This window comes from Macaca thibetana, chromosome 9 (genome assembly GCF_024542745.1).
Source record: "Macaca thibetana thibetana isolate TM-01 chromosome 9, ASM2454274v1, whole genome shotgun sequence".
Lineage (NCBI taxonomy): Eukaryota > Metazoa > Chordata > Mammalia > Primates > Cercopithecidae > Macaca > Macaca thibetana.
In genome coordinates, this window is record NC_065586.1 from 8,556,716 (window position 1) to 8,582,465 (window position 25,750).

At 37.0% G+C, this 25,750-nt stretch overlaps 1 long non-coding RNA gene across 2 annotated transcripts; it reads right to left on the reverse strand.

Annotated features, from left to right (window-relative positions):
* Window positions 1-4,950: 4,950 nt before the first annotated feature.
* Window positions 4,951-24,651, reverse strand: LOC126962653 (uncharacterized). Of its 2 annotated transcripts, none has more exons than XR_007728762.1 (4): window positions 24,531-24,651; window positions 11,513-11,810; window positions 7,148-7,201; window positions 4,951-5,301 (listed from the first exon to the last, which is right to left on the reverse strand). It is a non-coding gene; the product is annotated as an uncharacterized LOC126962653 (long non-coding RNA). The 2 variants fall into 2 exon arrangements; XR_007728761.1 differs by lacking the exon at window positions 24,531-24,651 and adding an exon at window positions 16,200-16,407.
* Window positions 24,652-25,750: the final 1,099 nt, after the last annotated feature.

The window sequence follows — 25,750 nt, forward strand, 5'->3', positions numbered from 1 at the left end:
AATGTACTACTTTAACATCTGCTGAACGAATGCTTCCCCCCACCCTCTTCTTTTTTTTTTTTTTTTTTTCTTAAGACAGGGTATCATTCTCATCCAGGCTGGAGTGCAGTGGTGTGACCATGGCTCACTGAAATCTCTGCCTCCCAGATTCAGCAATTCTCCCACCTCAGCCTCCTGAGTAGCTGGGACTACAGGTACACCATGCCTGGCTAATTTTTGCATTTTTTTGTAGAGATGGGGTTTCGTCATGTCACCCAGGCTGGTCTCGACCTCCCGAGCTCAAGAAATCCACCCACATTGGCCTCACAAAGTGCTGGGATTACAGGCATGAGGCATCGGGCCTGGCCTTTACAGATGCTTCTTAAATGGATGAATGAATCACAGAAGGAGATCTTTAAATGCAAAAGGACTCTTGTATATTAATATAGGTGACCTTTTGTTGAAAGTTGCAAAAATCTTTTCTGCAAATTTTCTATTGTCATTATGGAAAGGCGTGAAATGAGTTCACAGCATGCATGAAAGAAACTGCTGCTTTGTTTTCAGATGAGGCATGACAGAGCCTATTTTTTATAAGTCAAAAAATGTATATTCTTATGAAGGAGATTGGTGAAGAAAAAGTGATATATATATAAATTATATATATGTATATATATGCACACATATATCACTAAAGAGTGATATATAATATATATAACACATATATATATTACTCCTAGCGTAATACACACAAACACACATACACACACACATATGTTTAGTACAAATATATATATATATATGATTCTAGGAGTATAGAGAAGAGACACTTAATCCAGCCAGGTTCGTGAACAGCTGGGAGTGTCTGATATGTGTTTGAGATAAGTAAGAGACAAATTAATTAGTTAAGGCTTTCTGGATGAAGTGAAAAACTTAAGCAAAGAAAGTCACATAAGTAGGAAAATGAGATAGTAGAAAGAGATGGAACATGATGTCAGAGAGACAGAAAATGGTTGTATCATGAAGACATTTGTGAAATGTACTTATAAAGCATGGATTGAATACCTACAGGATGCCATTTGAATTGAATACTTATAGGATGCCATTTGATAATTTAAGACAGGAATACCCTGGCCACATTTATATTTTCTGCATGTAATGTAACTCTGGTATACAACTGTGATATGCTTTTATTATGAAGTGTAAAATTCTTTATATCTTTTATATTTTACTATAAGATGTAAATTTTTCTTATAGTAAAATATAAAAGAATGGGATGCTCAGTTAAGTTTGAATTTTTTTTTCTTTTTTTAGAGACAAGGTCTTCCTGTGTTGCCCAGGCTGGTCTCCAACTCCCAGTCTCAAGCCATCCTTCCGCTTTGGCTTCCCAAAGTTCTGGGATTACAGATGTCAGCCATGGTACCTGTCCAAGTTTGAATTTTAGATAAATAAGGAGTAACGTTTCAGCATGAAACATACCTATACAGTATTAAATCTTGTTTGTTATTTATCTGAATTTCAAATTTACCCAGACTTCCGGTATTTTATCTGACCACACCGTTCCAGGGCAGTGTGAGCGATGGGTTCAGGGGACTCTAGGCAGGAAACGTGGAGCCCAATTACGTGGGCAGAGAGTGGCTTGAATTAAGGCTGGGTAGTGGGAATGTGGGAGGAAACTGAGGCTCAGCTGGATGAACGAGTCTGTTCATCCCAAAGGACCCCAGCTAGGCAAAACCAAATTTGATTCTAGGTTTCTTCAACTTAAAAACCCATGCTTTTAATCCCCAATGGTTTATTCGTCCATTAACTGGCATACTCACCCTGTTTTCTCATTTAAATGACAGAGACCAACTGGTCTAATGATTACGATCATTATTATTATGCAAAACTGCCTCAGTAGATACCAACCCACTCTGAAGATTGGCTGTCCCTACATAAGGTTATCACTTCTGGATCAGTTAATGGTTGACCCCTTGCTCAAGGTCAACCGAGGGTTCCTTTTTTTTTTTTGCAAGCACTGCATGCGTGGCAGATTCTGTGAGGTGCATGCCAAACCCAGGGAGAAAAATGGTGGAAATTGGAAAGTTACAAGGGTGATATTTTCCCGTGATTTGCTCTTTCCTCTATTGCTAATGCTGGTTGACTGACTAAGATCTTGACATATGTAAGGTTTTTAAAAACTTTCCTATCAACCATAGGAGGTAGGTTTTATTATTATTTTTGATTTACAGAGGAGAAATCGGAAACACGGCGGGTTAGGTAATTTCCCCAAGTAAGCAAGTTCGCAAAGCCTCTAGTGAGTGCCTATCTCCAGGATGTATGGGTGTGTGAAGATGGAAATGAGAAATGTTTAGGATCAATAAAAATCATCCCCAAACTTAAAAGTAGCTATGGGAACAGATCTCAACAGTGTAGAGGCAGAGATATAACTTGGTAAGGCTTTCTTCTTAGCTGGGTGAGCTTGAGCAGGTTCCTTAAACACAGGATTTGTAAAATGGGAAAAATTCTCTCTTCACAGCCTCTTTAGGAGAAGAGCCTGTTTTTTATAAGCCCAAAACTGTTTTATTAATGTTGCTATAATATAGTTTTAAGGTTTTTTTTAATTGTTATTTTACTTTAAGTTCTAGGTTACATATGCACAACGTGCAGGTTTGGTACATATGTATACATGTGCCATGTTGGTGTGCTGTACTCGTTAACTCATTTACGTTGGGTATATCTCCTAATGCTATCCCTCCCCTGTCCCTCTTCCCCCTATCCCCTGGTGATGTTCCCCCTACAACCTATCCCCTGGTGATGTTCCCCACCCTGTGTCCATGTGCTCTCATTGTTCAGTTCCCACCTATAAGTGAGAACATGAGGTGTTTGGTTTTCTGTTGTTGCGATAGTTTGCCCAGAATGATGGTTCCTAGCTGCATCCATGTCCCTATAAAGGACATGAACTCATCCTTTTTTATGGCTGCATAGTATTCCACGGTGTATACGTGCCACATTTTCTTAATCCAGTCTATCATTGATGGACATTTGGGTTGGTTCCAAGTCTTAAGGTGATTTTTTAACTCAATGGTAATTTCCTGCCTATGAGCCAAGTAATGTTATCACAATTTGAAATACCTAGTTCTATTGATTATTAAATTATGACAAGATAATAAGATAATTTGTGATTATTAAGCAATTCAGCAAAAACACTTCATGATTTAGTATCGTTAATATCATTCTTAGCTTCAACTTTTTTTCCCTAATATGCTTTTTATTATACTTTTTAGAAAGTGAGATTTAAGTTTCATCTCGCCTGGACCTTGTCTAAAGTTTTTTAGTTCTTGAATACAAAAATGATGTCATTAAATGAAGGGGTGGCTTGCCCCTTCACACCTGTGGGCGTTTCTCGTTAGGTAGAATGAGAGACTTGAGAAAAGAAATGAGACACAGAGACAAAGTACAGAGAAAGAAAAACTGGGCCCAGGGGACCTGCGCTCAGCATACAGAGGACCCACGCCGGCCCAGGTCTCTGAGTTCCCTCAGTATTTATTGATCATTATCTTTACCACCTTAGAAAAACGGAAGTGGCCGGATAATAGGATCAACGTAGGGAGAAGGTCAGCAGTAAGACATGTGAATAAAGATCTCTGTGACATGAATAAGTTTAAGGAAAAGTGCTGTGCCTTGATATGCATATGCAAACATCTCCATAAACCTTTTTAGTGCACGAAAAGCAGCATTGCCGCTAGCACGTCCCACCTTCAGCCCTAAGGCGGTTTTCTCCTCTCAGTAAACAGAACATACAATCGGGTTTTACACCGAGATGTTCCATTGCCCAGGGACGGGCAGGAGACAGATGCTTTTCTCTATCTCAACTGCCAAGAGGCCTTCTTTCCTCTTATACTAGTCCTCCTCAGCACAGACCCTTCACGGGTGTCAGGCTGGGGGACAATCAGGTCTTTCCCTGCCCACGAGGCCATATTTCAGACTATCACACAGAGAGAAACCTTCGACAATACCTAGCTTTCCTAGGCAGAGGTCCCTGCGACCGTTGGCAATGTACGTGTACCTGGGTACTTGAGATTAAGAGAATGGTGATGACTTTTCACAAGCATACTGCTTTCAGGCACTTGTTTAACAAAGGACACCCTGCACAGCCCAAAATCCGAAAAAAACCTTGAGTCACCACAGCACATGTCTCTTGCAAGGACAAGGTTGGGGGTAGGGTCACAGATTAACAGCATCTCAAATACAGAGCAAAATGGAGCCTCTTATGTCTACTTCTTTCTATATAGACACAGTAACAGTCTGATCTCTCTTTTCCCCACAATTAAATGTACTCATCACCATGTAAGGGATCCTACACAATGCATACTTAGGATAGAATAATTTAAAGCCTCCAGTGTTATGTAGCTTTGATCTTATTCTCCTTGTAATAAGAGATATTAACTAAATCAAGTAACATCTTTAAAAAATAAACAGATTAAGATATATCTACATGAAATAACCAAATGGGTCAAGCTATATACATTTTGTATGTTGATTAACAGAATGATCCAATACAATTTGACTACTGAAATAAGTTGGTCACGCATGAGGCAGTAATATAGACAGAAACCCAAAGCTACTTACTGTGAAAGTAAAGAAACCTAAAATCTCATATCAAATATCTTTACTTCTCCACACCTGTGTTGTTGTGTTTTAAAACTTTAAGGACTCAAAGTTTTCTAAATAAATACATGCTTAGTTTTTTTTTTTTTTAATTTAACTAACTCAAAATTATTCTGTAAGTTACTAGAAACTGTTCAAACACTGCTTCTTGAAAGAAAATCTTTATTTTTTTCTTCTGGGAAGTGTACATTCGCTTTAAAACAAGATTCTATAGCAAATTAAGAAAGGGGATAGGGGCTTTTATCCATTTCTTTGGAAATGGACATAGAGACAATGAAATAAAACAAATAAGGCCAAGACAACAGTATTGTTTTATTATTTCTCAGAGTGAGCTTCAGATCTTAGGGCTGAAGTCTGGCAGGGCTGTGTTATTTTAGGCTTGGTTACAAATCTGGGTAATTTAAGAAGACAGTTTGTTTCTAGCTTTCCTGGGCTCTACAGCCCCTGTCCTTTTCCTTCCCTGTACCAATTCAAAGGCCAACTCCAGGTCAAATTTGGAGGACCAATGCTGGTAATATAAATACATGTTGCTGGGCGATGTTGAGAACGGAGTCTGCAGCCTACAGTCTGTCCTCTGACTTTTAGTTCTTCATTTGGGGAGAGAAAGTTGATTGAAGTCTTTAAAAGCATTTTAGGCTGGCATGCTTTCAATTTCTTAGGCCAAGTGGCAATTATCTGGAGAAAAGTAGTTGATTACATCTATATGAAACTTTTCATCTGGGTTTGCCAAGGCATTTTTATTAATACAAATTAATTAACTTCACTAAAGTTAAAGGCAGTGTAGCATTTTTATTATGACCCATGGAAGGATTAGGCCATACAACTGGGAGGCTGCATGGTGTAATTCAATGTGTGGTTGTATGGGTCACTAGCAGTAGTGTTTCTGGAGTCCAAAATAGATGTTCCAGTCACCAGCTTGAAGGCTTGAAGACCAGTGGAAACTTTGGAATTGGTCTTCAAGCCTTCAAGCTGACGACTGGAACATCTATTTTGTAAAATGAAAGTAAATTTGTAAAATGTAGGTAAATTTGTTTACCTTCATTCCTCTCTCCCTATTACTGTGCCTCAAACCTATGTGTGGAAACCTACCCTATCTAGATATGCAAATATGGAACCCCATGATAAACCTGTCCAAATATGGCCTCTATTCTCCATGTTTCCCAAAACTGCTGTAATCTGTGATATGTTCAATGAGTTGTTTCTGAGTATTCTGATGTTTCAATAAATTTGTCAATAGCCATGGCTATGGATGGAACATCTTCTTGAAAAATTAAAAGACTTTTTAGTTAGATTTTAAATGCAGTATGAAGATATTAGTAGCTCACTTACCTTTATACTTAGGTGCATTTCAAAGTGAGTTTGCCTTTCTGAATAAATGTAAACTGACACGAGGAAAATTGGCATGTTAAGAGACAAGGGTAGGATTAAAAATGTGCTGTTAGTTCACTGGTACATTATTTAAACCATTGTGGCAAGGTGGGTGTTGACTCTATTTTTCTTGCTGGGCTCACCAGAATATTAAAGGGTGGTAATGTATTTCAGCAGGCTCTTGTGTGAGTAGCTATAAATTGCAGAACTTCTGCCACAGATTATTAATTTTTCTTAACTTTAATTTCTGAAAATGAGGAAAAAGTGAGATAGTAATGCTGAATTTTGAGACCAATAATGGAAACATGATACCTAATTTGGGAAGTAATTTATAAACAGGAAATACGTGAAATGCATAAGATATTTAATAATAATATTCTGTAGTCTTCCTGGAAAATTAAATACAATTAATAACACATTCATTTTAAGGAAATACATTCGAAGTTTAAGTGGTGATATCGTAATTCACCATAAGGCATTAGATCATTATGAATCTAAAGAAGGGTATGTTTACAAGCATCCTATTTCTCTTAGACAGTTCTTGCAAATTCTCATAATTGGAGGGCCTAGCTCTTAATTGCCTTAAGAAGAGCATGCATTTGCCAGTTGTCCTTTCAGCCTTTTCCCTACCATGGTCTGCAGACAAAGATCCTGTATTTGATTTGATAATTTATTTAATTGACAGTTTAATGGGTCATGTTTCCTGGTTCCAATTTTAATAACAGTGTTTGTGGTTCATAGCTTTCTTTTTTTAAATTTATGTCTGTCCCTAGTCCAGGCTAGCAATTAAGCAATTTGTTTGTTTGTTTACAAATGATCCCTCCAAAAATATCAAATAGTATATTGATGATTTTGGGTCATGTCTGCACATTGACCCTGAATGTAATATGGTTAGAAGACTGTGAGAGAGTAATAGGCTTGGCCCAGAGTGAAAAAATCTAACTTAGATTCAAGAAGCCTGATTCCGACACTCGTTGGGTTGAGTGATCTCAGAGCAATCATCAAGTCTACAGATCACTTCTTATGTTTGGAAAATGGCGTCGGCCTAGTCCCCCTCCCCCAGAATAGACGTGTAATAAATGAATGTTGAGTGCAGTTTCCTTCAATATAAAACAATTCTCTAATTCTATGATTATTGTTATTACAGACTTACGGAATCTCAGGGCTAGAATGAATTTTTGGCTCCGCCAATTCAAACTTGACCAACCTTTTCTCCAGTTGCAAAGTAAAGGGGGAAGAAACAAAGAAAGAAAAAGTAGACATGCAAGTCAGAAAGGCAATTTCTTCCCTCTCTTTTATGCTATAATCAATAAAATATTTCCCTATGATACATTCATCACCTCCCTCAGATTACATGTAAATGTCATCCACTGTACAGAAAGGACTGGGCTGTCTCTGGTTGACTTTGATACACGTCATATCTGAAACTCTGAGTTTGATTATCTTACGCAATTTATGTCCGCCTTTTACAATTTTGTACAAAATCCAGCATATGCAGTAATTTGGTTACTTGGTGGTTACTTTCTGGTTTTATTGATTTGGAATTGGCCCAAGACCCTCCTGGTTTGTCATACATTTGGTTTCGGAATTAAAACAGGAAATACTGAAACAGATTAGAATGGAAACAACAACAAAGTGGTATTTTCCAAACATGAATAAAATATTGGTTTAAAGTAGAGGGGATTTCCATGACCAAAATCTTTTTTTATTTCCCTAGCTCCAAAAGAATTGTTTTCCCAATCTGGAATTGTGATATTCCACTGTCAGGCACTGATGAAAGATGAGCTGGAGATAAAAAGATGCCTCAGGAAGGAATGAAACCAGAGGCTCACACCCAGGGGAGGGGCACAGTGCACCTGAAGATTGCCCAGGTGCCCATGGGGCTTGATGTTCACAGTTTTTTTGTTTTGTTTTTAGAGAATACCTCAGCTATGCAACATAGCTATGGCTTTGTGCCTGTGCTCGGTACAGGGATTTGACTGATAAAGTTCCCGCTACATTAGACCTGGAGGCTGAGCCCAACATCTGGAGCCAAGTTTTGCAATCTAGTCTTTATATTGCTAGTGAAGAAATGCTCTCTGCAAATAGGCAGCAAACCACATAGTGTTCCTTCACAGCGTGAACGATTGGCCTGGGCATTTGTTATGGCATTTCTTTCTACGGTGCTTTCCATTTCAGATGCGGCACTAGTAAGAACTGTGTTTCTTTCTTTATTTTTAAGAAAAATAGCAAGAGAGGGTGTTGCTATGTTGCCCAGGCTCAAACTTGGGACTCAAGCAATCCTCCTGCCTCATCCTCCCAAAGTGCCAGGACTACAGACCCAAACCACCACATGAGCCTGGCCAAATGAGAACTTTCTGAAAAAGACATTGTCATCTAGAAAACTTCTTCCCCTAAAGTCTTAGAATTTGATACTCAAATGGTTTCCTATTCAAAAAAATTTATGATTAGATGTTTTGGTAAGACAAAGAGATTTATTCTGAGAATCACGGCAGCCACGCTCTTTGATGAGTATAAATGGTCTCTGTGAAATGCTTTGTCTACTACACAAACATGACTCAATAAAGATTTCTTTTAGCAAATGTTAAACCCATTGATGGAACTGAGTCAAAGAAGAATGGTTCTACATATTCCCTGACTAATTCAAATACCTTGTAGTCAAAATAGTAGTAATGCATTTATTTGTCAATACTTTATTTCTTTATCCCAAGGAAATAATTGGGTTGAATTGTCCCTTTGTGGTATTTTGTAAGATAACTGAAGGAAATGGTGCCTTTATGTAGCAATTGGCAGGAGGATGATTTTGTATTTTTCATTTGCTAGTTCTCTTCCCTTGTTAAGGCAGACAAAACTCATGAGGATTTTTTTTTTTTTTTCAAAGGCAGAACATAAATGCTGTGTGATGCACCTAGAGGGTTATTTGGATGCCTTCTGGCCTTTTGATGAGTGAACTGAATGAAATGGTGTATGTGAAAACTCTTTGATACATATATAGTTCTAAATAAATGCATAACATTACTGGTTATTATAGTCTTTCCACCGAGGGTACAGTGTGCTCTCAGTGCCACACTCCTGTGCTGATCTTTTCAGGATAAAACTATCTAGAAAAGCTCCTTCCTTCCACCTTGTCTTTAGTACCACACTGAGTAGATTGTCTTTGTAGCAGATTTAATATACTCATTGGCCCAAGTCTAGACAAGGAAAGTTACTTATGTGAAATTAAAGAGGAAATTATTGTGGGTAGGTTGTTATTAAATTAATATTGAAGTCACATATACCTTTTTAGATGGCCTACTTTGAAGAGAATTCACCTGCCTTGTCTCTGTGAATGAGAAAAGCCTTAGTTTAGGTCTATTCCTGGCAATCAGGTAACACTATCTCCAAATATAAGGAGGCATGACACTAGGTAGCACTGCATGTTACCAATGGATAAAACCAAGAAGCTCAGACTTGCCTCAAGTCTGTCTAGCTCTGTTTCTACAACTTTGGAAAGAAGTTCAGGAACATATGTATTACTCGAGAGAAGTGTATGATGAAAAGCTTACTGCAGTTGTATAGCTTATGACTTCATGAACATTTAAATGCATTTACCACAAAGGGATAATGTTATTTATGTTTTGGCATAAATAGAGTTGAAATAAATATGATAACTATCTGCAAGCATTAACGTCAAGAGGTACGTAAATTCCTTGTATTGAAAAGCATATATATCTGATCTTTCTGTTTGCCACAAGTCTTGCCACTCTCTGCAGCTAGGAAAATGATTGCTGCAGAACAGAATGTAAATATTATAAACCTTGCCAAAGGAGAAGTAGATCAGTAGACACTGAGAAATAATATGATATCAATGGATTATAGTATGCACGCTATTTTCAAAAGAGTTAAGTATTTAATTTTACTTTAATCAAGTTGGATAAAGAAATTTCTAAAAATAAGATTCATTTCACAAAGGCTATCACACGAAAGGATATTAGTACCCATAATGTCATTTGAAAATGAAAAATAAATATGAAAACATTAAGAACCGTGATATGTTAAAATTATCTGTTTCAGTTTTAAAGTACACTGATGGTCCATCTTCTATAAATGACTTTGTAATTTCATTGCTTACGTTATTTTACTACATTGAGTTACATTATACATAGAAGCATAGATATATGTACAATATTTACGCAGATATATATAAATGTTATATATATAAACATTTTATATGTATGTGTATGTGTGTATATATATATAAAATTTATATTTTGGTCTGAATAAAAATTTCCCCAGGGGTTTAGTCTCAAAAACTATTTTTTAACTTTAAAATATCTAGTCTTCTCTTGCTTTGTGTTTTTGTATTTCTTGTTTTGATTGTTTTTGGTTAGCAATGTTTAATCACTGAGTTTTTGTCCAAAAGGGCTCTAAGGCACCCCTGGGCATATTCTTATGTAAGCATATCTGCTATTATCTTTACTTTTAAAAGACAATTTGGCTGGATAATTCTACCTTTCCCTTAAACTTTCTTTCCTTCAGAACATCCTAAGTGCTGCACCATTGTCTCAAGATGCGCAAAGTTGGAGTCAAGGGAATCTGAGCTTTTCCCCAGACCCCTACTCCCATCTAGCATATAATTCTTGTGGCAACTTGCTTTTTCTTTCCGGACATTTTTTTTTTTTGCTAGGAATATGGGATGATGGCACATAATAGCTGTGATTGTGTTTGTGTGTGTGGAGGGGTGTGGGGTGATGAGGGGAGTATATTGAAAACAATATATAGGATTTATTGTGGACAAGGAGTATTATTCTGGCTTCAGAGGTTATCTGTGAATTCATAGCAATGATATGGTTTTGAGGGTTTCTTTTTCTTTTAGAGAGAGGAGGAGGAAGATTGTTTAATGCTTTTTTTTTTAAACCGAATGAAGTCGAGGTTAGTCAAGAGAAAAGTCCTATCCTTTGACTTTCTTCCAGCTAGAACTTTATTTTTCTTTGGTCTATGAGACTGAAAATAATAAATCCCTGTAAACTTAACTCTAAACAAGAAACTTGTAGCCATATCATTGAGTAACATGAAGAGACAGTTTTTCTGGGGATGTCTTACATTTCAGCATTGGAATAATATTCCTGCCGAATCTTTTAACATTTCCTCTGTTGTAATAGGAAAGTTTCTCTTGTTAAAAATAATAAATAAAACTAAATGTTAATGATATAAATGCAATTTGTTTTATCTTAGCCAATACATTGTTATTGTTGTTGTTTTATCCACATGTATTACCATGGTACAACCACAAGATATGATGAGATCATTGGCCCAGCAGCAAGTCTTCAGTTAGGTACGCCTTTCCATGTGATGAATTACAACATGCTTTTCCACCTATAAACTACAACTTAATTTGCATAACTTAATACAAGCAGAATTAATGTAAACGTTATACTTATGTAAGGTTATAATTTTGATTGCCATTTGAAGACATAAACACAATTAGTTTCATTATAAAATTACACTATTTACTTGCTACTTTATAACTGTTCATTACCTCCTTAATGGAACACAGATTTTCTCTACGATTTGAGAAAAGTCACTCCACATGTTACCTAGTGATCACACTATATTGGGAAGCAGAAAAAGCTATGAAAGGCTTCAAAGCTTCTGAGAACCTTAGCGTGAAACACTCTTCCAAAAAACTTTTTACACTTATCAGTAGTTCCTCTTTACATCAGGTTTATAATCACCAGCAATCTCTTTTCCATGCTTTATTTCTGAGGCTTATTGAAAACAACGGCATTGACCTTCATTCTGACTCATTGGTTTCCATTGTTTTCAGGATTTTTCATCTATGAGAAGCAGCAGAAAGAAAAAGTTAGATTATTAGATTCCATGTAAGCGATGTAGATTCCACGATTTTACATTTCCCACCAGGGTACAAGTATTTCTACTTTTCTATCTGATTGTCTCTACTTTCCTCCATGTGTATTTCTTTTCTTTTTCTTTTTTTTTTTCTGTCTTTTTTTTTTTTTCCTTGAGACAGAGTCTCACTCTGTCACCCAGGTTGGAGTGCAGTGGCACTGTCTCAGCTCACTGCTTGCAGCCTCCGCCTCCCGGGTTGAAATGATTCTCCTGCCTCAGCCTCCTGAGTAGCTGGGATTACAGATTTGTGCCACCACGTCCGGCTAATTGTTGAATGTTTGGTAGAGACAGGTTTTCTCCATGTTGGCCAGGCTGGTCTCGAACTCCTGACCTCTAGTGATCTGCCCACTTCAGCCTCCCTCCCAAAGTGCTCAGATTACAGGCTTGAACCACTGTGCATTTCTTCTGCCATTCTGACAACTCCTCAACCCTGGTTATTCGTAGTTTGTACATAAATGCTTCAAATAATCTCTGGCTCCCTTATAAACATCACAACCTGGTTCATTTCAAAGGGACCACATTCCTTTCTCAATGGCTGTTGATCTTTTTTGATGCACCTCTGAGTAGGTGCACACAGCAGATTCATATACTAGAACTGCATGGTACCACAGGAACTCTTCTCATCCAGAGAGAAAACAACAATTACATTTTCTTGTTGCAAGTTACGAAATATTACATTCTAATCCTACAATTCCATTTCAATGGAAGAATCAGATATATGCATAAAGAAGCAGGTGCGAGGATATTCATTTTAGGGACATTTAGAAAACTGGAAAGAATTTGAATGTCTAACAATAAAAAATGTTCAACAAATGATGACAAACCATGTCATGGGATATAAAATTTCATATTGTAGTCATTTTACAGAACAGTTAAATACATGGTAAGGTTTATAACAATTTGCTAAGCAAACAAAGTAATGTGATCACATTTTTGTAAAAGATATAGTCACACCCAGCAGCACTTTCCCTGCTCTGATTAGGCAACATCGCCTAGAGAAATAAAATATTCTACTGAGGACTTTCTTTTGAGCAGTGGATATCCTCTTTACTCACTAACAGAGGCCTTACTAAGAGAAGCAACTTAGGTTATTACTCAGATAAGTTCTCCTTCAAGTTTTCGGCTTGCAAAAAGGAAAAGCTACCAAGTTATCCCAATTATAACCCAATGATACACATATTCATTTTATGTAGAGTCCAGAAATGTTTTGAAGCTGGAGTTGAAGACGGTTTAGTTCAAGGCCTTACTTTTACAGACAATGAACCTGAATTCCAAAAGAAGGAAGGTTTTATGGCAGAGGAGGCTGGCGGAAGAATCAGTGCCTGAATCGGGGTCTGCTGTTGCGGGTGCCTAGTCACATATCCAAGTTTTTATTTTTTTATTCTTTATTCATGGTCTAATGTGGCCAAACGGAATGTCTTTTCTGGTTTCTGGCAAGGAAGCACTATGAACTATCACCAGCTTTAGCAACAGGGACCTTTTGTTCTGTAGTAATATACATAAAAAAAGTAAGATTGAGCAAGCAGATAAACCTTTTGTGTGCATAATTAATAACTCACACTTGAATTTCTGCATCTCATTAGAGGTAGTTGTCTCACCTTCAACCAGAGAAGACAAGCTTTATTTTTGTAGTGCTTTGCCCTATTCTGTTCAACGATAATAATTCATGGTGACAGATGTAATCCACCAAACTCATTATTTTCAACCCCGATCCATTTATTTTGCATTACCAATACAGTGTTGATGCCTATCGTTCCCTGAACTGGAGTGCCTGATGAAATGTTTTATTGCAATATGTCAGAGTTTAAATAACAACAGGAATGAGGCTGAAGCCTTCCAAAGTTACTGCGTGTATTATAAAAAAGTATGTAATGCGCCCTGTACTCACAAGAACAGGTCTCAGGAGGTGTGATTTTGATTAGCCAATTACATTTGGGAGAAGAAGAATGGATTCTATCTCTTAGAGAGGGCCACATCTTTTCATATATGTATATATGTGTGTGTATATATGTATGTATGTATGTCTATGTATATGTGTGTGTATGCATATATACACATATGTATTCAGGTTTTTAATATATATGTGTGAGTCTGTGTACATATGCATGTACATGTAAATTATATATATATATAAATTAAAATCACAATGAGGTACCATCTTACACCAGTCAGAGCGGTTATTAGTAAAAAGTCAAAAGCAACAGATGTTGGTGAGGATGTAGAGAAAAGGAAAGGCTTATACATTGTTGGAGAGAATGCAAATTAGTTCAACCTCTATGGAAAACAGTATGGAGATTTCTCAAAGAACTAAAAATAGAACCACCGTTAAATCTGGCAATCCCACTCCTGGGCATACACCCAAAGGAAAATAAGTCATTACATCAAAAAGATACCTGCTCTTCTATGTTTATTGCAGCACTATTCACAATAGCAAAGATATGGAATCAACCTGTGTATTTACACATATGTGTGTGTATATATGTACACACACGCACACATATATACATAGACACACATACATACACACATACATATACACACATACACACACACACACAGACACACAATATATAGCAAAGAGAAAAGTAAACAGGATTGGAAACTTTTTCTTTTTTTTTTTTTTTGAGACGGAGTCTCGCTCTGTCGCCCAGGCTGGAGTGCAGTGGCCGGATCTCAGCTCACTGCAAGCTCCGCCTCCCGGGTTTACGCCATTCTCCTGCCTCAGCCTCCTGGGTAGCTGGGACTACAGGCGCCCGCCACCTCGCCCGGCTAATTTTTTGTATTTTTAGTAGAGACGGGGTTTCACCGTGTTAGCCAGGATGGTCTCGGTCTACTGACCTCGTGATCCGCCCGCCTCAGCCTCCCAAAGTGCTGGGATTACAAGCATGAGACACCGTGCCCGGCCAATTTTTTTTCTTTTGAGGAGCTAAATTTCCCAAAATCTGCGGCAAAAAAGCTCACTCATAATTTAACGTATTGTGCTGTAAAACTGTTTTCTTTCTCTTCCTGATTTATATTCTGCCAAATCCTGGGGCGGGACAGGAGGATGTTGTCCTCTGATAGGCAGTATAGGACTATGTGACTTCCTTTGACTTTAAAGGAATCGCAGGGAAGTTTGAATTGCAACTATTCAACCTTGAAGGGAGAGAAACTAAATGAAACACCTGTTTCTCTGATTACTGTGCCACAAGGCCTTTTAATTAGTTTGTGGAAATAGAAGTTTTAGTTATTGAAGCATATGGTTATTTCCCTCCAAGAGAGTGGACACGTGACTACACACCATTAATTTGTGATTATTATTAAACTAAGAATGCAATTTAAAAGATTGTGTATTAATAGATACATTTTCTAGACTAGAAAGAGCTGCAGAATAAAGTAGGAGAAAAATCCATATAAAATGTCAATCTTTTATATCAGCACCAGTGATTGACTATTTCCATAATGGTGTTCAGAAGATGTGTTTACACACATGGGAACTTCAGTTGGATATGCTGAATTAAACTGTTGATAATTATTTTATGGGTATTAATAATTTTAATTTCATGTAATGCCTTTTCCTCAAAGATTTAGACAGCAATATATCAGTGTAGGAAACAACGGCTGGAAAAAATAGGTATGGCCAAATTGAATATAACCTTAAAACATTTTCTCCATGTTGTATTTATCATGTGGTAGACATTTCTGTCCCATGTGTTCAAGTACATGAATGTAGGCACTTGGAAAATTCTGCTGGACTGTTAGAAACTCTTTCCACTTAGCTAGATATCATCCTAAATTCATTGTAAGATTTCATCTCCATAAAGTCATCGCAAAGCAAAGAGAAACATTTGGCTTTCTGATAGGTTTCTAGACACCTCTGCAACAGAGTTTTGATCAGGATGTCTCAGTTGGGAGCATTTAGGGTATCAAACTCTTACACCTTATAGATATTAATTAAAATCAGGAAACTTTCATGTTAGATGTGAGATGCATAAGATATCAGTAACTTGGTGATCATGTCTTATACTGTGGTATTTTCCCCGCGTAACTCCTTGCTTTGTGCAGAACGGTCATTCAATCAGCATGTGAGGTTCGAGTTGCTCCCTGGGAAAAGCAATTGAATTACTGCTTAGTACTGACTGAAATAAGCGCCGGCAACTTGGTGAGAGCGTAATAATGTAAGCGCAGAAATGATCCCAGACCGTACAACAGCTTTGCTATTAATAAAAATCATGAGAAACTACAAATAAACTACAAGTGTTCCTGGTGGCAGAAATGACTCAGCTGTTGTGAAATTTGAATTTCTCTCACTGTTTATACCTACATATGAAACATACCTGACAACAGCATGAGACAGAACACGTCTTCTCATTTTTCCAGATAATTTACACCGTGAGTTTGGCCAAAAGCACTGATTACAAAATACGACTGCAATTGGATAGCATAGCAAAATGGATTTCCACACCTATGGCATAAGGCTTGGTTTGTTTTGATTAAAGACATAATTGTGATCCAATTTCATAATGTTGATCACAGTTTCATCACCTGTGCCTGGAAGGAGAGGAAAATATATGAGGGGTATAGCAAAGTGCAAACTCATTAAAAATTGTCTGCAAGAAATTATGATTGTTACATTTAAAGCAAAGGTGTGGTATTGTGTTTAATTAAACAAAGTTTGTAAAGCGTTTTGTGAACTTTGCTTGGATTGTGCAAACTTGAACAAGGCACTTTATTCAAACTTATGTTTAATGGAATATTTTGAAAACATATAATTTGAGGATCAGATAGATAAATTATCATTAAAAACACCTGGCATAATTTTGTGTTTAGCAAGAGATCTTACTCCAAAAAGGTGAAGTGTAGTGTGCTTGTTCAATTTTTTTTTTTTTTTTTTTCTCAAATATAATATTCTAGGTTTGTAGTGGGGAGTAAGTTTTTTGTTGTTGTCATTTTGTTTCTTTTGAGATGGAGTTTCACTCTGTCACCCAGGCTGGAGTGCAGTGGCATTATCTCGGCTCACTCCAACCTCTGCCTCCCGGGTTCGTTCAAGTGCTCCTCCCACCTCAGCCTCCTGCATAGCTGGGACTACAGGCCTGTGCCACCATGCCTGGCTCATTTTTTGTATTTTTGGTAGAGACTGGGTTTCGCCATGTTGCCCAGGCTGGTCTCTAACTCCTGAGCTGAGATGATTCACCTGCCTTGGCCTCCCAAAGTGTTGGGATTACAGGCTTGAGCCACTGCACCCAGCCTTGTTCAATTCTTGAGTGGCAAAATTAACATATTTGTTCAGAAGATGTTTACAAAAATGTCAAAAAGATATTGTAACAGTTTTCTTTGACTGCAAAATAGATGTTTAGAAGATAATAACTCAGTGGCAAGTTTTAAAAAAAAATTTTCATGATGTGATTACACCTAGGTCTATTCTCAGTTAACTGTTTAAAAGCGAATAAAGGAAGATGAATCCTAGGACAACATTGTCAAACTTCAGCAAACTGCCGTCCTTCTCAGCCTCTTTACTCATTGTCTAAATGGAGCTTTCTCTGATGCTAAAGCTTTGGTAGAGTAAGCTACATCCTCCTTCAGTGTCAAATATTTGGCTTGAAGAATATTTTAAGTACCTGAAAATCAACTGCATTTGTTGGTAAACACTTTTTAGCAGAATCTCCACCTAAGTTTGGATTAGGGTTTGCCTTCCAAGTTGTGACTGGGCCTGTTTTTTAAAAATATAATTCCGTTAATCAGTTCTATGGGAAAATTTATCATTTTTTGTTCATTGGCTAGAGTGATTCATTTTGAGTATATGTAGATGAATTCTGAAAAATAAAAATTACAAATTTAACTTAGAAAGTTGCGGTTTTATATTTAACATAAATATTTTCACAGAAAGTTTACATTAAAGATTTTAAATTACTGCAGTTAATTCTCAATATTTGCATATGTCACAAGGAAGCTTCTCATGTCCCAAGGCTTAGAGAGGGAGAGGGAAAGAGGATCATCAGTCATGGTGTCCAGGGAGAGGCTAACAGGCTGAGTGGTGAGAGGAAGAGCCTAGGGAAATGAACATGCAGTGTGTTTCTGCCCCTCACACAGACATGTGCAAGAGACCTGGGGGATGTGCATTTGAGATGCAATGAGCAATGGGACATGAGGTCTAACACATGAAATCCTGTCTGGTTGGCAGGGATGATAAATGCCAATGGGTAACAATATTCTATGATTCAAGTCCTAATGATGAATTTGATAGTGATAAATAGAGTTAGTAAATTACACTAGTTTAGAGTCAGAGATTTCTTTTAGAAGGTTGAATTTGAGTTGGTCTTTAAAGATGAATCAATTGCACAGGTTGGAGAGAGAATCTTTATGCACAAAGATGCAACTGCAGAAAAGAGGGCAAACATAAGTAGGTTAGACTAGAATAATTATACCCGTGAGCTTCAGAGCAAATGGCAGCTTATGGAACACTTTCACATGCAATAGCTCATATAATTCTTTAAGCAATGCTGTGAAACAGGTGGGGCAGTTGTTATTGCACAATTTACAGATGTGCAAACTGTGGTTCTGCAGAGCTGCCACAAACACTAGAGTTGGATCTCAAACACAAGTGCTTGACATCTTTTTGCTTTCCAGTTTACTGCAATAGGCAAGTCATGGTGTGAGGTGTGCTATGGTAAGATTAGGTTAAATGGGAAGAGAGTTAGAGTCAGCAGAGTTGCTGACTATGCTCAAATTTCTGCAAAAATAAGAAGAAATGGTTTTTTTGTTTTTTTTTTTTTAAAAGAAAAAGTCTGAATAATAAAATAAAATGATCCAAGAATTTATGGTGAGGACTAGTAAAAAAGTAAACTTCATTTAACAATTATTTTTAAGCTAACCTAGGATGAAGATGCACAAGAAATACTTAAAAATGTAAGACAAACATGGCGAAAACAAAACCAACAAAAGAAAAATAAAAATAAGAACTGAAAGACTTATTAAGGCCTAGCCGAGAGTTCTATGTGATTTGTACTTCCCAGCCTTTACAGTCTCTGAGGATTGTGGCTTACCTGTTGTAATTCAGATATCTCCATTTATTATGAAGCAGAGCACCTATGTACAATTTACCAGGGACATATGTGGCCTTGATAACTATAAAGCATAAGACCATCGTTCCAATATGTCAACAGAAATAGATCATTTAAGCAGAGTGGCATAGTTTTTGAGGCCAATTTGTCCACCAACATTAGTTTGCCTATCTCAGAATAACATACAGAGGGGCAAGAGTTTGAAATGAATGAAAATATATTCAATCCATAATCAAATGAAAAAGTTTTGGGAATGGTGCCAGAAAGCCTTCCTAAATTAGACTTTCTTCAGCACCTAAATTTAGCCATCTGGCATTCTATTTTAAGAGTCATTCAGATTTTTGAAATGAAGGATTTGCCTTTTAATGAAGACATCCTAATTTCATTATAAATATGGAACACGTTGTCCTTGACTTTGAATATGTTAAATTCCACGTGATGAAAGAGGTGACATCATTAGCCACATATTTCATAACCAGTGGTGAAAAAAGAAATTTTCAACTTAAAAGGTATTATTCTGTAAGTATCCGTAATGATTACAATAAAAGTTATTGATTAGAAAAATGCCCAACTTTGTTATCAAGGGCTAAATAATTTAAAAATGTGAGCAATATACTACGGGAAGTTTCTTAAATTCTTGCTTATTATGGAAAGAAGTCTGAAATTCTGTTAAAGGACATAGTATTCTTGTATTTTAATCCCATAATGATTATAAAGTATATTTTTAGCAGCATTCACTAATAATAAAAGAATATTACTATTACACACATATATGTATATATGTATATACACGTATATATGTATATATATACACACACACATATACACACATATATTTTGAGATGGAGTCTTGCCCTATCACTCAGGCTGGAGTGCGATGGCTCAATCTCAGCTCACTGCAGCCCCACCTCCCCAGTTCAAATGATTCTCCTGCTTCAGCCTCTTGAGTAGCTGAGACTACAGGTGTGTGCCACCACACTAATTTTTGTATTTTTAGTAGAGATAGGATTTCACCATGTTGGCCATGTTGATCTCGAACTCCTGACCTCAAGTCATCCTCCTGCCTTGGCCTCCCAAAGTTCTGGGATTACAGGAGTGAGTCACTGTGTCCAGCCATATTACAAATATTTTTAAAGCTGAGATATTTTCAACTCAGTTCCATGAACAGTTGTCATTAAAATTTCTTCAGGAATATTGTTCTATGTCATAGAGCCCTCATTTATTTAACAGATAGTATTATTAGGTTATCATATGTCAGATGTTGTTGTAGGTGTCGCGGCTATAATCATGAATACAAGAATGTAATATTTGTTCTAATGAAGCTAACTGTCTAGTGGGAATAATAGTGAAATAAAGCAGCAGTTAACAGAGTGCAGGGATGAGCTTCTTGGCATAACATGCCTGGAAGGTGAATCCGCAAGAATATATGCTTCAGATGTAATTATTTTTAAGCAAACTGCTATGAATTGCTCTGTTTTTTAATGTGAATTAGAGTTTTGTTGCATCAATCTTAAGGGTGTCTACTGTTTGCCAAACACCTTATTAAGTTCTTTACCTTCATTAATCCGTTTAATTCACACTAATGGCTGCTTGAGGTAGATGGCATTACTCACATTTTGAGAGACTAAAGCTCAGAGGGGTAAAACAGCTGTCCCCTGGCCACACTTTGGCAGTGATTTCACAGAGCCTGTGATCTTTACACTATGTTCTATATGCTTCCCAAGTCACAATTTTACCACATTGTGGAATAAATGTGTTCTATTGACTTATCAAAATTCTAGATGACAAATTTCTTTGTAAAGATTATGTATAAAAACATTTTGACTTACTTTTAAAAAGCCTTAAGCCAAGTGAGTTAGTTATTTATTGCTACATAATAAATTATCCCAAAACTTAGTGGCTTAAAACCTTAAATTTTTAGTGTCTACTTTAGTTTCGGAGGTCAGGAATATGTGAGCAGCTTAGTTCTGTGGTTCTGGGTCAGGGGTTCTCAAGTGGCTGCAGTCAAGACGTCAGCTGGGGCTACTGTCTCATGTGAAGGCTCGACTGGGCTGGAGGTTGGAGGCTGTGGCTGTTGACCAGAGGCTTTAGCATCTCACTACGTGGGCCTCTGGAATTGCTGCTCAGGTCATGGCAGCTAGCTTCCCCCACCAGTCAATGATCAGAGAATGTGTAACTAGATGGAAGCTACAACATCTTCTATAATCGAACCCAGACAAAACTGGGTCTGGGTCTGTATTAGTCTGTTCTCATGCTGCTATGAAGAAATACCTGAGACTGGGTAATCTTTAAGGAGAACAGGTTTAAATGACTCATAGTACTGCATGGCTGGGGAGGCCTCAGGAAACTTGCAATCATGGTGGAAGGCACTTCTTCATAGGGCAGCAGGGAAGAGAATGAGTGCAGAGCAAAGGAGAAAAAATCTCTTATAAAACCATCGGATCTATGAGAACTCACTCACCATCACCATCACAAGAACAGCATGGGGGAACTGCCCCCATGATCTAATCACCTCCCACGAGGTCCCATCCCCAACTTGTGGAGATTACTTTTGGATTACCATTCAAGATGAGGTTTTGGGTGGGGACACAAAGCCTAACCATATTAGAGTATAATCAGGATAGAGGAACAATACAGCAACTTTGACAGGGGAAGTTTAACATAAAGAATTACTAACCATTGAAAGGAGACTGGAATAATGAGGGATGGACTAGTAAGTATAACCTACTCTGAAGAATATGCAAATAGAAGAAACAAAAGACAACCATGACTTCTAGGGCTGAGAGAGCCTTCAAAGAAGAATCCCCTACCAGGGCTGAGAATCAGACTTCATTGAGCAGGTGTGACTATGAGTCATTGAATGTCAGAGAAGTCTCTATTGCATTGCACTTGTGGAACCTACTGGAAATATACACTCTGGAACTTTCTGGAAATCTCCCAAGGTTCTAGGGAAAGCTGTTCATGAGGAGGTGTCTCACTGGAAACACAGAAGTCATCTACTCTTCAGGATCTCCTGCTAAGCTGCTATACCCCAGGAGCTGAGAACAGTTGGAGTTGGATGCTAGAGAAGCTATCCTTATTGTAGGAGCTGGGCACTAGAGAAGTCCTGTATGGTTCAGGAGCTTACCAAGTGAATCCACTAGCACCAGGAAGTGAAAAACATTTCCTTTGGAAAAGTCTCTTCTGCACCCTCTGCTGAGAAAGCTTGACATAACAGCAGGTGGCGAAGAAGGAATATTTAAAGCGCTCATATCCATTTCCACAGAACCGGCAAAAAGGTGACTTTGGAGCTGAGAGGCAGTAAACTGATAACCAGCAGAGTAAGATACCATCACTTCAGTTATATTTCATTGGTTACTCAGATTATCTCTGGTACACTGAGGAAGGGTGGAACACAAGGATGCAAACACCAGCAGGCATTGATCATTGAAAGACCATCTTAGAGGCTGGCTACCATAGTCTACCCTCTAGCACACAATGACTCACATTCCTCCCACTTGCGAAATACTCGGGATTAGCTTTCTATCAGTACCATAATAAATTACCACAGATTCAGTGGCTTAAGACAAAACAAATTTATCTTACAGTTCTGTGGCTCAGATTTTGGGTGGGGACACAAGGCCTAACCATATCAGGGTCTAATCAGGATAGAGGAACAGTACAGCAACTTCAACAGAGAAAGTTTAACATAAAGAATGACTAACCATTGATAGGGGACTGGAGTAATGAGGGATGGACTAACAAGTATAATCTACTCTGAAGAATATAAGAATAGAAGAAACAGACAACCATGACTTCTAGGGCTGAGAGAGCATTCAAAGGGCTGAGAATCAGGCTTCATTGGAGAGCATGTGACTATAATTCACTGAATGTGAATCATAGCTTTGTGACATGGCTCTCACAAAGCTAAACTCGAAGTGTCAGCAGGGCTGTGTCCCCCTCTGAAGGATCTAGAAGAGAATCCCTTTGCTTGCTTGTGAAAGTTGTTTGCTTAATTCCATTCCTTGTGGGCATAGGACTGATGTTGCCATGTCCTTGCTAGGAATTAGCAAAATGTTGTGACTATTTATCACAGAAAACAGAAATCACAAAATTACAGTTGAAATGAGTTCACCTCTGAGTTTTAAAAATAACTTGGTCAATTTATGTTCAATATTTTTACATGATTTATAATGGAGTTTTCATAATTACTCAATTAACGTGATACACCTGGCACAGAAAAGACATACTGTGATGTTAGGAATTGTAAACACACTATGAAATACAACTTTTATGAAAAATATTAATGAATGGTAGAAATTAGTTTCATTTGGGCAAAAATATTGGATAACTTCTAATTTATTGGCCTGTGAGTATTAAAAGTTTGATTCTTTCATATACTCTTTAGTTTTAGTTTATTGTAAAATACTTTTCTGCCAGAAATTGTTTGTATTTTATAAATTATTAACAAATTCATCTAACAAATTCATCCCATTTCAAGCAACAAAATGTCTGTCATTGCAGTTTTTCACTTTCATATTCCCTTTCAAACGATTCCATCTAGGTCATAGTGACCATCACCTTTAGTTTGTTTTAAGAAGTACAGCACATAAGATTCAGTTGTGTGATGATTCTATGTGATGATGAATGATGGAATGATGAATGAATATGGGAAATTAATATGGAGGGAAAGCCACAGACCATTATGTAGAGATAATAAAAAGGAAAACTCAGTATGATCTTTAATCATTTTTAAACTATCATTTTGCATCTATATTTTCAATATCTTTCAAAACAACAGTTAACCTAAAGTATGAGTTATTATTATATTTGGGAAGAGTCAGAGTTTCTTTTGAGAATATTATAAAAACTTTGACCACTCTTTCCCCCAAAATGCACATATGTGCAAACATATGCATTTAATTTCAAGCAATTAATGTATCTCCTAAAGCCATAAGCAGAGTTTATGTATGTGCTTCAATATACCATGGACTTCAAGTTAAACATTATTAACTGAATATAAAAAGGGGGAATTGATAATAATACCAATATCTTACTGCTATTATTGATTAAAAGATAATGTTTTTCAATGCCAAGATGTGCTAGACTGCAACAAATTCTTTATAATAAATTTTAGTCCCAATATGGAGTAAATGATATTAAGCTGGACAATACATGGGCAAATATATATTTTATATTTCGTTGAGTGTCTTCTTTTAGGTACATTCTTTCTATGCCACACCAAAACACTCCTCCTATCCCACCATATACACATATTTATTAATTATCCAGTTTACCAAATGTAGAAATTAGGCTGGACAGATTAAGTAAAACTTCTTTAGAGATTTTGTGTAATAATGGGGTCAAAGATTTCTATGATGTCAGTTTACTTTCCTCTGGGCACAACTTGTCTGATGACGAAAAAATGAAAAAGAATGAAATAAAAAGCAAAAAAGTTTCAGATTCACTAATAATAGTGTTGGCTTCTGCGTGAAAATTAGCTCTGGAAAGAAAGTGCAACATAAAGCAAGACAAGCCAGGGCAGAATTTTGCACATTCCAGTGAAAGTTTTCAGGCAATTCTATCCATGGATATACCCTTAAAGGATGTGACCCAGGTGAGACTTACCTGCTGAAGGCAACTAATCCACAATGAGCAAATTATCCTGCCCTGGAGGGCAAGCTATAATATTGGTCCCATGCTTCAGGAAGAGAAAATCATGTGTTCCTCGAAGAGAAGGAAACCAGGGGCTAGCAGAGGCTTGCCTAGAAATGGAATTGAAATATAAACTGAGAAGTTTCAGTTGATTTAGAATAGGAGGGTGTTCCAATGACCTTACAAAATGTTTCTGACAGGCAATAGATTCGAGTAAGAGAACAGCAGTGGCATCACACAAAAAGGAATTTAACAAATGTTGGCACTTTCATATCCCCCAGGGAGATGAGTGATGAAGACGAACTTCAAAAGTTGGAACTGGTTTGAGTCCAATATGGCTGGAATAGCTTAAAAAGTAAAGTATAACAGCCACCTAGTAGAAAATATTTCTTCTTCATTCCCCCAATAACTTTCTTCTTTTCACAAATGTGTGCATTTGCAGACATATATGTGTGCCCCCCACCTCCATTCACAAACTACATAAACTTAAGAAACTAAACAATGCTGATCGAAACTTCCTGGTTACTGAATCCAAAGGACAAGGTTCAGCACTTCTACGTAATAGGTGTATTCATGGATAAAAAGAATATAAATAAACTGCCTTATAAGATGATTTAATAAGTGTGTGAATATCATAAGTATATAAACAAGTGAGGCTGAAGGAGGTATGTTTGTACCTTGGAAATTTAAAATGCTGTTATGTAGTTATCTTCATCAGATTATCTGAGGGAAATTGTCAAATGAATAGAAATACCATTTTAGAATTTAGACATGGTCATTGAAATTTTTGTTGTTGTTTTTTTTTTTTTAGTAAACCTCAAGGTATTGTTTAAAACCAGTGTGTCTATGTCAAATAGATGACAGATAGGGGATCATGTTGTAAGCATAACATTCCAGCTCTGTGTTGACACTATTGAGAATAAACCACAAATGGCTCAACAGGTAATGCTCATAATGGCTGACCTTTATATCAACTTTTTACTTTCTGTTTACCTGGTATCACTATATAGACTTCTAAATGATGCCTAGTCTCTAATAGAGCAAGTTACAGCAGTCAGAGAAAGAAACAGTGCCATGATGTTAAATTGTTAATATGGAACCACTAATATGCTTTGTACAGATTAAGTCTTCATTCCAAATAGGTCAATTATTTTCTTACTATTATCAAAGAGCTTATATTTTCTTTCTCTTTT